We start from the raw sequence: 17724 nt of genomic DNA, 5'->3' as shown, positions 1-17724 counted from the left end.
TATTCAAGGTGAGGACCCGACCATTATAAAGCGGGATTAACCTTTCTTCACACAAAAACAGATCGGAAGTTCTAAAAATGGAGTTTTCAAACCATTTTTGGTAAGGAACTTGTGTCTTATGAGTTATTTCTAAAAAAAGGTCTCTTAATTTTCACCAATCATTTACAAAATATATAATAAATTATTTGCTTCTGTTAGTTTCAGACTGGGAAAGAACGGGAAGGCTTCTGCGGTCTTCAGCCTACTACAAATATGGCCAACAGGAATGAACCGGAATCGGTTCTTTATAATTGGTATTTTTTGCTTTTCCTTTCTTCTTCTTATTATTTATTCATCTTTTCAAAATAATTAATCTCCGTTGGAAAAAAAAATTAAATCAATAACTAACAAGGGCTGAGGAGACGTCGAACCTTTGAAAAGTCTGTATAACTTTAAAGGAAACAGAAAAAAAAGGCTTTTGCTAATCACACCTTGGTGTTAAGGGAAAGTTCATTTAATATGACAAGGGGGGGGGGATGAAGATATTGAGGGGGGGCTCCGAAAATTTTTAGACACCCGAAGTGGGGGCTCTGAAAAAATTGTTGCGCTAGGAGGGGGGGCTCCGAAAATTTGTATACTTCAAAACCAACACATGACATCATCATACAGATCGGATGGTTTTCAACTCAACAATTTAATGACCTGTGCAACTCAGCTATATCACGTGGTTTACAGATATAACAAATGTAGTCTCAGTAATTATTACACTCTTGTTCATCCCAAGAATGCTTTAGAAAATTGTATCACAACTGTATCTCAAGTTTGTCATAGTATAAACCGTTGAAGACAATAACGGTAAATATATTTAATACAGTCTAGCGATCTTTTTTCAGAGGAGCAAAGGAATTGAAGGAGGAGGGGGGGGGGGGGGCTCTGAAATTTTTTCGACTACCAAGGAGGTGGCTCCTAAAAAATTGAACCCCTAGCGAGGGGGGCTGCTAAAATTTCAAGCTTTGAGTTTCAATATCTTCATCCCCCCCCCCCCCCCTTGTCATATTAAATGAACTTTCCCTAAAGGGGCTGTGTCATGGTAGTACAGTTCATTTTGTTTAATTCTGCCAATTAATCGCCCTCAATCGCTATGGAACTTGCATAGAAATTACACGTGAATGACAAAATCAGAGATCTGAGACAAATAAATATGTCTCCTGCGCATTGTTTTTGAAGTTGCAAGCAGCAGGGATCAGGATCAACTTTGAAAGACTGTTAATCTGAACAGTTTTCAAAAACCCTAATTTCAATCCGTTTCAATCTTCTTCAGTTTTGCCCATCCGTGGAATATGTTGTTTCTGTTGTGATATTTTAACTTTCCTCTAATGTTTTAAGCGGTTATTTTAGTTTCTCCTAATTTAACGAGTATTTTGTAATTTCCTAATTTGGCTGAATTTCGTGACACAGCTCCTTTAATGACCGATTTGTCGGAATAGACGGATTATGGTAGGATTATCCGTCTCAATAGGGATTTTAAGCGGCAGCGACGACGACGTCAGTGAAAACATCACTAGTAAAAAGTATTTCCGTTCTTTTAAAAACTTCATCGCGATTGTCACAACCCATTTGACATTTTGACTCAGATGTACGCGAATTTTCCTGGAGTTAAAATTACAAGAAACCGCATTCAAAATAAATAAAAAGGCAGAAAAATTCTTCGCATGTCCTACATAACGTGAAATTGGGTAATTTCACGTCGTTTTTCACGGACAAACGAGACGGTCCTCATTTTAAACGAAAAGAAAAATCGTGATTTCATCCGTCTGTCTGTCTGTATATGTTGGTCTCTATTGTTTTCGCCTTCCTTCTTGTGCCTTCTTTGTACGTAACAAGTCCGACTACTACTTATTGTGCCATTCCTATTCTTTCTCTGCCGGCTTCTATGAAATTAATGGTCGTGAGTATTTTCCTCTTTTTTAATTATAAGGTATCACCAGTCGGCTAATGATCATGTTTACGACAAGGAAAAATCGTCTATAGCCTTAATACCGCTATTGCATTATATGGAACGTTATTGCATTCAGTTATGTATTCAACAGTAGACCTTGTCACGGTTTTCGACGCCACCTTGACGAGTAGGCAAACGCGTGAGAAATTACAGTGTTTGTATGAGAATCTAATGTCGAATAATTTCCGTAAAACGGCTGTTCTGAAAAAAATATCAATTGTAAACTAAAGCTACAAAGCAAAGGATTGTCCAAAAAAATTTTGGAGGCGTACCTGTGCTTAAATTTCTCCAGAGGCTTGCTTTAGATTTTCCATATATTTGTCTGTAATTTTCCTGGGACGTTCTTACAGACAAACGTATAGGAAAGTTAAAACAGTGTTAAAAAGTGGTTCTAGGTCTTCTAGTGCATGTAACACCCTCAAATTATTTCAGTAGAATCCTTAGGAGTGAAGCTTTGGTTTACAAATCATTTTTTTCTTTTTAGAACAGCCGTTCTACGGAAATTATTCGAAATTAGATTCTCTTACAAACACTGCAATTTCTCAAGCGTTTGCCTGATCGTCAAAATGGCGTCGAAAACCGTGACAAAGATGGTTAGTGTATTGAACACATTAGCATTTATATAGCTGGTTCAATAAAGATTGCTTGGAGCATTACTAATAGCCCACGTTCGATATATTAAAATTCTAACATGACTCCGAGGCTTCTGGTCATTTTTGTATATCTGGTTTCGTTTTCTTTGTGTTCAAGTCTCTTCTTGGAATTGCGAGACAATAAAGTCGTCATAAATTTGCAATTTGCCCCTGAGGCCTCGGAATCATGTTAGAATTTTAATATATTGAACGTGTGCTATCGGGCATTGGGATAGCGTCCTTAGGGGTGCGTCACGTTCACGTTCGTAGGGCAGGAATGCGTGACGAACCCCTAAGAACGTCTGCGTGGGAGGCTAGCACTGGGAAGCTATTGTTTGGTGTTTACTCAAGGAAATCATTGCATTGTTCTATACGCCCAAATACTAATGACCAAAGCGGCCGAACCCAGGTGAGCAAACTTCGCATAAATCAATAGAGAATCGGCCTTTTTCCCATCCGGCCTGGTTTGACTGACATTTTGCCTCATGGAAGGGAATCCGAGACAGTCTTGGATTCTGGATTCCATGCCGTGGATTCCGTATTCTAGGTACTTGATTCCAGTCCTTAGTTGGATTCGGGATTCTTTGAGCTGTATTCTGGATTCCAAAGTCCAGGATACCGGATTCCACAGCAAAAATTGCACGTATTCTGGAATCCGGATTCCTTTACATGAGGCAAGACATTATTGTCGATGACACAAGTGGTACTTACAATGCACTGAGAGCGAGCCCGCCTGCGAAGTTGCAGAACCGATGCTGTTGTTTGCCACACATCTGTATTGCCCTTCATCTGACCGATGAACATTCTGTATTGTTAAAAAGTGAACTTTTCCTGACTTTGTTTGGTTTAGATCTGGATCCGCTGTGATGTCAAGAGTAACGTTATCTTTTGTCCAGTCAATGCTGGGTTCAGGGTTTCCATCTACAGTGCAGTTAAAGATAGCAGTCTCTCTCTCTACTTTCACGGTATTGTCAGGATGTTTGGTGAACCCAGGCGCATCTGGAAGGGAAAAAGTACAAGACTACTAATCAGGACAGAATTTCGAAGTCGAATGTTCATAACTACTGTTTGATAAATGAAAAAGTCTGTGGGCGTGAATTTAGTCGATGGCGCAAACTTTGTAAACAGCTTGGACAGTTTCCTTAGTCAATTCTCTTGCCAGGTCTTGATATTTATCAATTTTCTCCTTCTCCTTCAGTTCTAGTTGGGTGACAAAATACAGCCGGATTTGTATGAAATCATCCACCAATTCCAATTCCAATCCAATTCTCCATCGCGCTAGTTTAGCTGATAATAGCAAAGATAGCAGAGATTATGTGAACCGTCTAATTGGTCAAAATCTATCCAAGTACTTCAGTAATGATCCTCCTAATAAATATTGGATATCTCAGTCGTAAAACTTAATATTTAACTACCCGGCATGCTGAATAATCAAGCAAAAGTATCCTTACATTGTACATTTAATGTGGAAGAGTTGGATTGAACTGTTTTAACATTGTTCGTAGCCACACAGATGTATTCTCCGCTGTCTCCTCTGCTCACATTCGTTATCGTCAAGTTCTTATTATTTTCGTTAAAAGTGATTCTTAAAGTCGTATTCACAACAGAACCATCTTTCGTCCATGAGAATGTGGGTGTAGGATTTCCATCTGCATCACAGGTAAAAGTCACATTCTCCCCTTCTGTTTTTGTCTCATTTAGTGGATGCCGATTGAACTCAGGCTGATCTGCAATTAGAAGGCAATGTGATTGAAGAAGAAAATAAGGGAAAATAGCAAACGCTAAATGAGTCTTAAATAGTCTTATAATGACTTTTGGGCGCCTAAAGGTGCAGATAACTTGACTACTTAGGATATCATTGTAATGGGAAAAAGCATCCGTGCACAGGGGAGTTAGAGTAACTTTTAAAACATTTCGTGATAGCAGAGCATGACAATTTGTCGCTGAGCAATCTGTGTACGCGGGGAATGGGGCGACTCCCTCTAGTGATGGCCTACACGGCGAGGCCCCTCCCGAAAGGGGTGCCTTTTTCAGACTTCACGTACATAAAAGGGGGTAAGGATTTCAGTATGTAAAGCGTATGAAAGGGTGGGAAAATCTGTCGGTGCGGTCTCTGAAAGGACCTGAAAGGGCTAATTGGCGCATTTATGGCCGAAGACAGCCTGGTTTAGTGATTTATTCATATTTAAAAAAGCGGTGCATTAACAGCAGTGAAAATGGATGCAGCGTTCTAAACTAGTGTGTGAAAGGGGGACAATTCACAGTATCAATACTGATGTGATGAGTAACGTTAGCCACGGAAGTTCTCGATGTATGCTCTGCGCAATGTTATGAGTTTAGAGCTAGCGGTATTTACCAATAAGTAATAATAAATTATATCCAGGCAGCGTATTGGGGTTATCACTTGATAGCGAAACGCAAGAATTTGTCGCCGTCTGCTTGCGCACTAAGTGAACTTGCAGTTCTTCTAGCATGGGAATTTGTAACAGTTCTGCACACGTAAGTGAGTAATGGTATCCTTACCCTGCGCAGTCAGTGTAATCAAATAATAACTGTTACAATAGTAACTGACAAACAATCAAGTTAAGACCATGCTCATCAGCCAAGTGACCCGATATAAAGTAGTAACCCGCTAGTAACCACACCAGGACTCGTTTTGCCTGTCATATCACACTCAAATGGACACGACGTGTACTCACATTGTACATCCAGGGTAGCAGCATCAGAAGTAACATTCCCCTCACTGTTGTTTGCTACACATCGATATTCTCCTTTGTCAGCTCTGTTAATACTCGTTATCGTCAACTCTTTACTTTCTGCTCCAAAACTAATCCGGGGAACACTGGTAGTTAATACGGAACCATTTCTTGTCCATGTTATTGTCGGTACAGGATTACCACTGGCGTTACAAAATAAGTTCACGTTATGGTCTTCAGTTACTGGTCCACCCTGAGGTTGTGTTGCGATCTGAGGTGGAACTATAATCAGAAAACAAACTATTAAAACAACACATGTAAGAGCAACTACAGACAGGGACAAACTATTTAACGGCTAACTTCTGAATGTTCTCCGTGCTTTTGGAGTTTTTGACATCTTGTTGGGTAAGGCTTAACTCTTGGTGCCGGTAAACGCCACCAACTTCTAGTTCTTTTTTTTTTTAAAAGTAAAGAATTGAAGAGAAAAGAAGAGAAAAAAAAAAGAAATTCCAGGACCTTTTTGCTCCACTCCAAGTCCGATTGTCAGCATTTGGAACATGGACGGCGAGATTCGCAAACGCTATTTTACATGAATTGGAAGACATGAATTCCCTTACATTCACAGTAGGAGCTCGCATTGCGCAAATTATTAAATAGCGCAAAAAAGGGGATGCATGAATGAATGAATGGATGGATGGATGGATGGATGGATGGATGGATGGATGGATGGATGGATGGATGGATGGATGGATGGGTGGGTGGAAGAATGAACAGAAGGATGGATGGACGGACGGACGGACGGACGGACGGACGGATGGATGGATGGGTACTATCTGGGAGGTTGGGACAGACCAGGTGAGACCTACTTACACCATTTGTATCGGCTGTCGCTAAAAAGTCGCTTTAAAGTCCAGCTTTATCGAACCACGTTAAGCAACTCAGTAACGTGACTTGTTAACCGCAGTACTTTTTTGATAAATAAAAGTTTACTTACACAGTACATTCAGTATAGCAGCAGTAGAGAGAACATTTCCTAAATCGTTGGTAGCGTTACAGAAGTACTGCCCTTGGTCCGCGCTGGTCACATTCGTTATAGTCAATTTATTGGACCATACAGTAATTCTCGAATTCGCATTCACAACTAAACCGTCTTTGATCCATGAGAATGAAGGTGCAGGATTTCCATCTGCATCACATGTGAAAGTTACATTCTCCCCTTCTTTCCTTGTCGCAGATTGCGGAGGTGTTGTGATCTCAGGATGAACTGCAGTTATAAGAAATTATTATGTTGTTAACCAAAAAGTTAAACTTGATAGGATTGTGTAGAGACTTAAACAGAACCTAGGGGATCTCAGCCTAAGGATACAGTAAAAACTCGACTAAAAACTTGCATTTTCCTGAAGTTTCCTGAACAGAATCTTACATCAATGGTGATTAGCACAAATTCATGCTGTTTGCATGTAGGTTTGTGCTAGTGAAAGAAAAAAATAATAATTAGGTGGTCATGTTTCACATTATTACTTGCTTAAGTGAGTCGTGTTTAGCCTTTCAACACTTTATTTCAAACTCAATTTCCTTTGTGAACCTACTGACGATTTCCTATTTCTCGATTCCAATTCCAATTCCAATTCCAACCCAATTCTCCATCGCGCTAGTTTAGCTAATGATAGCAAAGACAGCAGAGATTATGTAAAACCGTCTAACTGGTCGAAATCTATCCAAGTACTTCAGTAATGATCCTCCTAATAAAAATTGGATATCTCAGTCGTAAAACTTATATTAACTACCCAGCATTCTGAATAATCAAGCAAAAGTATCCTTACATTGTACATTTAATGTGGAAGAGTTGGATTGAACTGTTTTAACATTGTTCGTAGCCACACAGATGTATTCTCCGCTGTCTCCTCTGCTCACATTCGTTATCGTCAAGTTCTTATTATTTTCGTTAAAAGTGATTCTTAAAGTCGTATTCACAACAGAACCATCTTTCGTCCATGAGAATGTGGGTGTAGGATTTCCATCTGCATCACAGGTAAAAGTCACATTCTCCCCTTCTGTTTTTGTCCGATTTAGTGGATGCCGATTGAACTCAGGCTGATCTGTAATTAGAAGGCAATGTGATTGAAGTAGAAAATAAGGGAAAATAGCAAACGCTAAAGGAGTCTTAAATAGTCTTATAATGACTTTTGGGCGCCTCAAGGTGCAGATAACTTAACTACTTAGGATATCATTGTAATGCGAAAAAGCATCCGTGCACCGGGGAGTTAGAGTAACTCTTAAAACATTTCGTGATAGCAGAGCATGACAATTTGTCGCTGAGCAATCTGTGTACGCGGGGAACGGGGCGACTCCCTCTAGTGATGGCCTACACGGCGAGGCCCCTCCCGAAAGGGGTGCCTTTTTCAGACTTCACGTACATAAAAGGGGGTAAGGATTTCAGTATGTAAAGCGTATGAAAGGGTGGGAAAATCTGTCGGTGCGGTCTCTGAAAGGACCTGAAAGGGCTAATTGGCGCATTTATGGCCGAAGACAGCCTGGTTTAGTGATTTATTCATATTTAAAAAAGCGGTGCATTAACAGCAGTGAAAATGGATGCAGCGTTCTAAACTAGTGTGTGAAAGGGGGACAATTCACAGTATCAATACTGATGTGATGAGTAACGTTAGCCACGGAAGTTCTCGATGTATGCTCTGCGCAATGTTATGAGTTTAGAGCTAGCGGTATTTACCAATAAGTAATAATAAATTATATCCAGGCAGCGTATTGGGGTTATCACTTGATAGCGAAACGCAAGAATTTGTCGCCGTCTGCTTGCGCACTAAGTGAACTTGCAGTTCTTCTAGCATGGGAATTTGTAACAGTTCTGCACACGTAAGTGAGTAATGGTATCCTTACCCTGCGCAGTCAGTGTAATCAAATAATAACTGTTACAATAGTAACTGACAAACAATCAAGTTAAGACCATGCTCATCAGCCAAGTGACCCGATATAAAGTAGTAACCCGCTAGTAACCACACCAGGACTCGTTTTGCCTGTCATATCACACTCAAATGGACACGACGTGTACTCACATTGTACATCCAGGGTAGCAGCATCAGAAGTAACATTCCCCTCACTGTTGTTTGCTACACATCGATATTCTCCTTTGTCAGCTCTGTTAATACTCGTTATCGTCAACTCTTTACTTTCTGCTCCAAAACTAATCCGGGAAACACTGGTAGTTAATACGGAACCATTTCTTGTCCATGTTATTGTCGGTACAGGATTACCACTGGCGTTACAAAATAAGTTCACGTTATGGTCTTCAGTTACTGGTCCACCCTGAGGTTGTGTTGCGATCTGAGGTGGAACTATAATCAGAAAACAAACTATTAAAACAACACATGTAAGAGCAACTACAGACAGGGACAAACTATTTAACGGCTAACTTCTGAATGTTCTCCGTGCTTTTGGAGTTTTTGACATCTTGTTGGGTAAGGCTTAACTCTTGGTGCCGGTAAACGCCACCAACTTCTAGTTCTTTTTTTTTAAAAAAGTAAAGAATTGAAGAGAAAAGAAGAGAAAAAAAAAAGAAATTCCAGGACCTTTTTGCTCCACTCCAAGTCCGATTGTCAGCATTTGGAACATGGACGGCGAGATTCGCAAACGCTATTTTACATGAATTGGAAGACATGAATTCCCTTACATTCACAGTAGGAGGTCGCATTGCGCAAATTATTAAATAGCGCAAAAAAGGGGATGCATGAATGAATGAATGGATGGATGGATGGATGGATGGATGGATGGATGGATGGATGGATGGATGGATGGATGGATGGATGGATGGGTGGGTGGAAGAATGAACAGAAGGATGGATGGACGGACGGACGGACGGACGGACGGATGGATGGATGGGTACTATCTGGGAGGTTGGGACAGACCAGGTGAGACCTACTTACACCATTTGTATCGGCTGTCGCTAAAAAGTCGCTTTAAAGTCCAGCTTTATCGAACCACGTTAAGCAACTCAGTAACGTGACTTGTTAACCGCAGTACTTTTTTGATAAATAAAAGTTTACTTACACAGTACATTCAGTATAGCAGCAGTAGAGAGAACATTTCCTAAATCGTTGGTAGCGTTACAGAAGTACTGCCCTTGGTCCGCGCTGGTCACATTCGTTATAGTCAATTTATTGGACCATACAGTAATTCTCGAATTCGCATTCACAACTAAACCGTCTTTGATCCATGAGAATGAAGGTGCAGGATTTCCATCTGCATCACATGTGAAAGTTACATTCTCCCCTTCTTTCCTTGTCGCAGATTGCGGAGGTGTTGTGATCTCAGGATGAACTGCAGTTATAAGAAATTATTATGTTGTTAACCAAAAAGTTAAACTTGATAGGATTGTGTAGAGACTTAAACAGAACCTAGGGGATCTCAGCCTAAGGATACAGTAAAAACTCGACTAAAAACTTGCATTTTCCTGAAGTTTCCTGAACAGAATCTTACATCAATGGTGATTAGCACAAATTCATGCTGTTTGCATGTAGGTTTGTGCTAGTGAAAGAAAAAAATAATAATTAGGTGGTCATGTTTCACATTATTACTTGCTTAAGTGAGTCGTGTTTAGCCTTTCAACACTTTATTTCAAACTCAATTTCCTTTGTGAACCTACTGACGATTTCCTATTTCTCGATTCCAATTCCAATTCCAATTCCAACCCAATTCTCCATCGCGCTAGTTTAGCTAATGATAGCAAAGACAGCAGAGATTATGTAAAACCGTCTAACTGGTCGAAATCTATCCAAGTACTTCAGTAATGATCCTCCTAATAAAAATTGGATATCTCAGTCGTAAAACTTATATTAACTACCCAGCATTCTGAATAATCAAGCAAAAGTATCCTTACATTGTACATTTAATGTGGAAGAGTTGGATTGAACTGTTTTAACATTGTTCGTAGCCACACAGATGTATTCTCCGCTGTCTCCTCTGCTCACATTCGTTATCGTCAAGTTCTTATTATTTTCGTTAAAAGTGATTCTTAAAGTCGTATTCACAACAGAACCATCTTTCGTCCATGAGAATGTGGGTGTAGGATTTCCATCTGCATCACAGGTAAAAGTCACATTCTCCCCTTCTGTTTTTGTCCGATTTAGTGGATGCCGATTGAACTCAGGCTGATCTGTAATTAGAAGGCAATGTGATTGAAGTAGAAAATAAGGGAAAATAGCAAACGCTAAAGGAGTCTTAAATAGTCTTATAATGACTTTTGGGCGCCTCAAGGTGCAGATAACTTAACTACTTAGGATATCATTGTAATGCGAAAAAGCATCCGTGCACCGGGGAGTTAGAGTAACTCTTAAAACATTTCGTGATAGCAGAGCATGACAATTTGTCGCTGAGCAATCTGTGTACGCGGGGAACGGGGCGACTCCCTCTAGTGATGGCCTACACGGCGAGGCCCCTCCCGAAAGGGGTACCTTTTTTAGGCTTCACGTACATAAAAGGGGGTAAGGATTTCAGTATGTAAAACGTATGAAAGGGTGGGAAAATCTGTCGTTGCGGTCTCTGAAAGGACTGGAAAGGGCTAATTGGCGCATTTATGGCCGAAGACAGCCTGGTTTAGTGATTTATTCATATTTAAAAAGGCGGTGCATTAACAGCAGTGAAAATGGATGCAGCGTTTTAAACTGGTGTGTGAAAGGGGGACAATTCACAGTATCAATACTGATGTGATGAGTAACGTTAGCCACGGAAGTTCTCGATGTATGCTCTGCGCAATGTTATGAGTTTAGAGCTAGCGGTATTTACCAATAAGTAATAATAAATTATATCCAGGCAGCGTATTGGGGTTATCACTTGAGAGTGAAACGCAAGAATTTGTCGCCGTCTGCTTGCGCACTAAGTGAACTTGCAGTTCTTCAAGCATGGGAATTTGTAACAGTTCTGCACACGTAAGTGAGTAATGGTATCCTTACTCTGCGCAGTCAGTGTAATCAAATAATAACTGTTACAATAGTAACTGACAAACAATCAAGTTAAGACCATGCTCATCAGCCAAGTGACCCGATATAAAGTAGTAACCCGCTAGTAACCACACCAGGACTCGTTTTGCCTGTCATATCACACTCAAATGGACACGACGTGTACTCACATTGTACATCCAGGGTAGCAGCATCAGAAGTAACATTCCCCTCACTGTTGTTTGCTACACATCGATATTCTCCTTTGTCAGCTCTGTTAATACTCGTTATCGTCAACTCTTTACTTTCTGCTCCAAAACTTATCCGGGGAACACTGGTAGTTAATACGGAACCATTTCTTGTCCATGTTATTGTCGGTACAGGATTACCACTTGCGTTACAAAATAAGTTCACGTCATGGTCTTCAGTTACTGGTCCACCCTGAGGTTGTGTTGCGATCTGAGGTGGAACTATAATCAGAAAACAAACTATTAAAACAACACATGTAAGAGCAACTACAGACAGGGACAAACTATTTAACGGCTAACTTCTGAATGTTCTCCGTGCTTTTGGAGTTTTTGACATCTTGTTGGGTAAGGCTTAACTCTTCGTGCCACCAACTTCTAGTTCTTTTTATTAAAAAAAGTAAAGAATTGAAAAGAAAAGAAGAGAAAAAAAAGAAATGCGAGGACCTTTTTGCTCCACTCCAAGTCCGATTGTCAGCATTTGGAACATGGACGGCGAGATTCGCAAACGCTATTTTACATGAATTGGAAGACAGGAATTCCCTTACATTCACAACGGGAGCTCGCATTGGGCAAATTATTAAATAGCGCAAAAAAAAAAGAAATGAATGAATGAATGGATGGATGAATGGATGGGTGGGTGGACGAATGAACAGAAGGATGGATGGATGAATGGATGGACGGACGGACGGATGGATGGATGGATGGATACTATATGGGAGGTTGGGACAGACCAGGTGAGACCTACTTACACCATTTGTATCGGCTGTCGCTAAAAAGTCGCTTTAAAGTCCAGCTTTATCGAACCACGTTAAGCAACTCAGTAACGTGACTTGTTAACCGCAGTACTTTTTTGATAAATAAAAGTTTACTTACACAGTACATTCAGTATAGCAGCAGTAGAGAGAACATTTCCTAAATCGTTGGTAGCGTTACAGAAGTACTGCCCTTGGTCCGCGCTGGTCACATTCGTTATAGTCAATTTATTGGACCATACAGTAATTCTCGAATTCGCATTCACAACTAAACCGTCTTTGATCCATGAGAATGAAGGTGCAGGATTTCCATCTGCATCACATGTGAAAGTTACATTCTCCCCTTCTTTCCTTGTCGCAGATTGCGGAGGTGTTGTGATCTCAGGATGAACTGCAGTTATAAGAAATTATTATGTTGTTAACCAAAAAGTTAAACTTGATAGGATTGTGTAGAGACTTAAACAGAACCTAGGGGATCTCAGCCTAGGATACAGTAAAAACTCGACAAAAACCTGCATTTTCCCAACGTTTCATGAACAGAATCTTACATCAATGGCTGTTAGCACAAATTCATGCTATTTGCTTGGAGGTTTTGGTTTTTGTGCTTTCTCAATTCAGCGGACCCGACTATCTCGGAGCCTGGAACAGGCTAGCATGTGCAGACGATCGATGAACTTAGACTAACAAAATCTGCTAGCAACCCATTTTTTAACTCATGGATTTGATTCCCAGTGCTGAATGAACTAGCCTTGTGGCAGCAACAGGCTGCAGCAAAACCAGCGAGAGTATCTCCGTTAAATGTCGGTTAATTTGGTGACCATTTTAAGCAGTTATCAATATATATATAAAAAAGCGCGACATGTTTGACTTTATTGACAAGTTTTATCATATTCGAAATTTGCATGTGACATGTCAAGCTTTCAAAAATACTTGCTTTAACTAAACTAAGCTTTTAGACTTTGCGTTTTGCAAAAGTTGAAAACATAACTTGTCATTCAATGTTTTCCTACATCGTACGTCCAGTGATCATCTATACACTGTGTCTTGAGTTTTTAGATTTGTCTTATGAAGGGGTGAAATTCTGTTGTTATGCACTTAGCAAAGTTCCACAAAATGCAGGACATATCCCTCACCTAAACGCGTTTAGTCACTATATATACTAAGCAAGCTCTTTTGGTGCTCAGGTTCCCTCAAGCCGTTAACAGTAGCTCTGAGTTTAATTCGCCTCTCTGTTGCAAAAGCGTCATTTAGTCCAAAGGAAATTGATCGGCCCGGACATACACACTAAAACCATGAAACTCGAGTGTACTCAGACCCAACCTGTACTGATTGAAAAACAGACTGATAATTTAAACTTACACTTGACATCTAGCGTAGCAGCATCAGAAGTAACATTCCCCTCACTGTTGTTTGCTACACATCGGTATTCTCCGCTATCAGCTCTGCTTATATTCGTTATCGTCAACTCTCTACTTTCTGCTCCAAGACTAATCCGGGGAACACTGCTATTTAATACAGATCCATTTCTAGTCCATGTTATTGTCACTAAAGGATCTCCACTGGCGTTACAAGATAAAGTCACATTATCGCCTTCAGTTACTGGTCCACCCTGAGGTTGTGTCGTAATCAGAGGCGCAACTATAATCAAAAAACAAAATTTAAAAAACAAAAACAAAAAAAACACGAGATATAGGAGTAACGTGTGCAGTAACGTGTTGTTTGGAGTAAATTTTACAAAAATTAACTCTCTTTTCTGTGGTAAAAGGGTCATTTACTGGGTCGGTTACATTTCTACACTAAGGTCGGTTGTGAACTGAGGTGCATCTGCAATCAGAAAAGAAACTATAATTATCTTAAATCAACAACAGGAGTTTTAAAAAAAGGCAGTTCCAGGAAACATGTAAAGTATCGAGAAAGCCTAACTCAAAAAAATTAACAGCAAAACTCAACCGCAAAATGAACTCTACACAGCAACAACTTAAATAGAAGGACAAAAGATTTTGTATGGTCTGTTTGTTTTGTGCAGTCAGGTGACCAGTGATAAAATTAAACAGGACCAATCGCAAAATTTAGTGCCTGGATAGCCTTCGACAAATACCTAAACTCGAAGGCTACGTTGCCCTCTGACGCTACAGAATAACAGAAACGTCACAAAATGCTGGGGATAAAATGATAAATATATGAATATCATACATTTGAACTGCGGGATGATGAAATAAATGCAGAGACGATCATCACTAAAGGTACGGATCCGAAGAACTGTTAACAAAAAACGAGCAACTTGTTTTGCAACGTTGTAGTGTAAAAGGAGTTGAATAACGATATTGCGCGTTTTACCACCCTGACATAAAACCTGTCTTGCAACAAATCAGGTTGTTAACAGGTTTGAACATGAGTGGTAAAACGCGCAACATCGCTATTCAACTCGTTTTGCAGCAATGTTGCAAAACAAGCTGCGCGTTTTTTGTTGCCCGTTTTTCCGTACCAGCTCCCAGTTGGCTTGCTGGCTCAAAATGATTGGTTAGAGCGCGGCACCAGAATCGTACAGATGAGGTCAAGGGTTCTTCCTCTTCTTTTCGCGACTGCATAATTTGCGTATTTAACAGTGATTATCTTTTCTGCAGTTAAATGCTGGGGGTAACTATGCGGTGGAGTAGCATCCCATCCAGGGTGGAGTAGTAGTAGAATCAGCACTACTTGCTCTGTACTACTTAAACCAGGACAGGCTTCGGCCATATGAGCCTTTATAACTTCGTATTTTTCTTTCTTCCAGTAGAAATGATTTAAACTTAATGGGTCGATTATTTAAACGAAGTCTAACTTAGACAGCGGTTTAGGAAATATTTGGACCTCCGGATCTCTTTGTTAGTGGGCTATTTTAAGAAGACAAATGCTTTTCTAGTCAACGCTTTATGCTTTCATGAAAATTTTCATGATAAATGGAGTTGACATAAAAGCGTTCGCCAAACTGAAAATGGCTTAGAACGGGGTTTGTCAAACACATGCTAAGCTAGTCCGTTTAAATAACTGGCCCAATGTTTAAAGTTGATGCGCCTTCTACATAAGACAAGACAGGAACTCTAGTTTACCCCCACACACAGAAAAAAAGAGAGCAAAATACAATACTTCTTAGGTATTAAAGGTATAAAGCCACCTAGAAAATAGCTAGAAAGTTAATCTAGCTAGCGGGCCTTACATATCTATACTATTTCAATACATAAAAGAGGTTGTTACATAGAGGCAGCTCATATAACTCCAAACTAAAGTCGTTTAATGTGAAAACTATCTTCAAACAAACTATTTTCAAGTAAATGATAATGATAATGATAATGATTTTGTATAGCGCTAAAACTATAGAGGAATATTCAAAAGCGCTTAACATTAAGTTAAAATTAATGAATAAATAATAAACAAAAAATTAAAAATCCCTGAAAGCTATAATAATAACAATGATATGTTATGCTATGGTAAAATCTAAAAAAAAAAAGTGCAATTTGAAAATTCCAAACTAAAAAAGTCACTCTAGCCTCGGCATTCTGGACTTTCTGTAAACGATCAAGCTGATATTTAGGTACACCAAATAGAAGTTCGTTACATTAATCAAGATGCGAAGATACAAAGGCATGGATCAGTGTCTTTGTGGATTGCACGGTAAGGAATTAAAACCATTTAACTTAGTGAATAATATATTTATTTTGCAAAAGCCTAAAGAAACACGATCTTTTTTCGTACTAGAAGACACTCATCCACTCGTTCCGTTTCCACTTTAAAAAGTGTTATAACCTTTCAATCATCAATCGTTTCAATCTGTGGTAGCGCCTTATGATTGCTAGCGCTAAAGGAATTTAAGCTGCATTTGGAAGACTTAAATTTCTCGAGTGTACAAAATGAGCTATTGAGCTATAGCTTATGAACTGTTCCCGAAAACTTGGTAATTACACTAGAGCTAATCAATTTTCCACCCCTGTCATTTAATTTACACCATTATTATTCATTCAAAATATTTCTCCGTTTCAGATTGGCGAAAAGCACACGCATAATTCACCATAAAGAGCTACTGTTAACCAAATTTGGAAAGATTTTTGTCATATTGAATCGATGACGTCAAAAGTGCAGCCAAAGTTGCAGATTATTGAACCGCTAACCGAGAAAGCCTGGGCAGGAGGTTAAGTTGTTTTGGTAGTGAGAGCAAATGGCTGAAAAGTCGGCGAAACATTTGACTCGGTTCTCGGCGAAGTACTGTCTAAAATCATAGCAAAAAGAGCAAGAAGACACCTTGACGGACGACATCTGCTATTCGGAGTATATTTGCAGACCTGAACAGACCTTCATCTCCTAACCTTGCCGATAAAGACGGCTATCAATATGAACTTAACATCGACCGAGGTAAGCACGTTTTAGCTTGTTTTTAAAATTGTTATTATTGTGAATGAATGATAAAAAAATGATTGAATTCGGCTTTCGTAGGATACGAAGAATTCTACAGATCTCGGAGGGTGTTATCGGCCTCGGTGGATAACACTCTCCTCGATCTGCAGAATTCTTCATATCCTACTCAGCCTCATTCAATAATTACTAATTATACCATGTATGAAGCGTGATACGGCTCAGACCCTAGCACAATATTTAGTTTGATATATTAATGGTAAACGAACAAGGCCGCCAGAAGCGGTCTGCATAACAAGCGGATTTGCCTTTTACCAACTGCAGTTGTGAACAATTAAATGACTGTAAGATCACACAAATGGAAAAAATAAAATCAGTGCATGGGCAGTGGGTGACTACAGAATTGCTTCTTTCTATAGTGGTACATGAAAAGTTCCGAAGTTCTACCAGAGTACTCTTAGATCAAAAGTGCTTTTAACTAAAACTTGAATTTTTAAACTTGAATTCAACAAGTCTTGACAAAAACGCAACACACTTATCAGAACAATTCATCACTTCGGCATATTATACTCAGAGTTAGCTGAGCTCCACTAACCTTCTTGAGAATAGGGAACAGCAATTAACAACAATAGTAGTCTTTTAACACTCATTGTGAGACCCGCAGTGCTAATACTTTGTTTCCTTCATAAAACACAGAAGTGTTGGGCTTGTAGCTAGCTAGAAGTTTTAATAGACGTATAGCTAAAGGAAAGAATGGAACAATTTTCTTGTAGGCGGCAAGGGAAGTGTTACGAAATGATACTCGGTCACCGCCAAGAATGTGGATACTAGAACACCGTAACCGGTAGCTCAAACGTACGTGAATACCTTACGGGAACGTGACGAAAAATATTCCTCGATTTTTCTGCCTCGGCCACGATATGGGCCGGTGTCTCAAGTGCAACTATTACGTAAATCAATTTAGTCCTACGATAGTTATCATCATCAAATCTCAGTTATTCTATCGCAGTAGCAGTGCTTGATCATATACTGATCACAAACAAAAAAAGCACTGGGAAGGAGAGGGAAAATTGCATTATAGAGC

At 39.6% G+C, this 17724-nt stretch overlaps 1 pseudogene; it reads right to left on the bottom strand.

Annotated features, from left to right (window-relative positions):
* The window catches only part of LOC140953663 (tyrosine-protein phosphatase Lar-like), a 111313-nt pseudogene that overhangs the window by 91434 nt on the left and 2155 nt on the right, over window positions 1–17724 (bottom strand).

The sequence above is a fragment of the Porites lutea genome, chromosome 12, assembly GCF_958299795.1.
Source record: "Porites lutea chromosome 12, jaPorLute2.1, whole genome shotgun sequence".
NCBI lineage: Eukaryota > Metazoa > Cnidaria > Anthozoa > Scleractinia > Poritidae > Porites > Porites lutea.
Note: the sequence above shows the minus strand (reverse complement) of the source record. Positions and strands in the feature narration are given on the sequence as shown.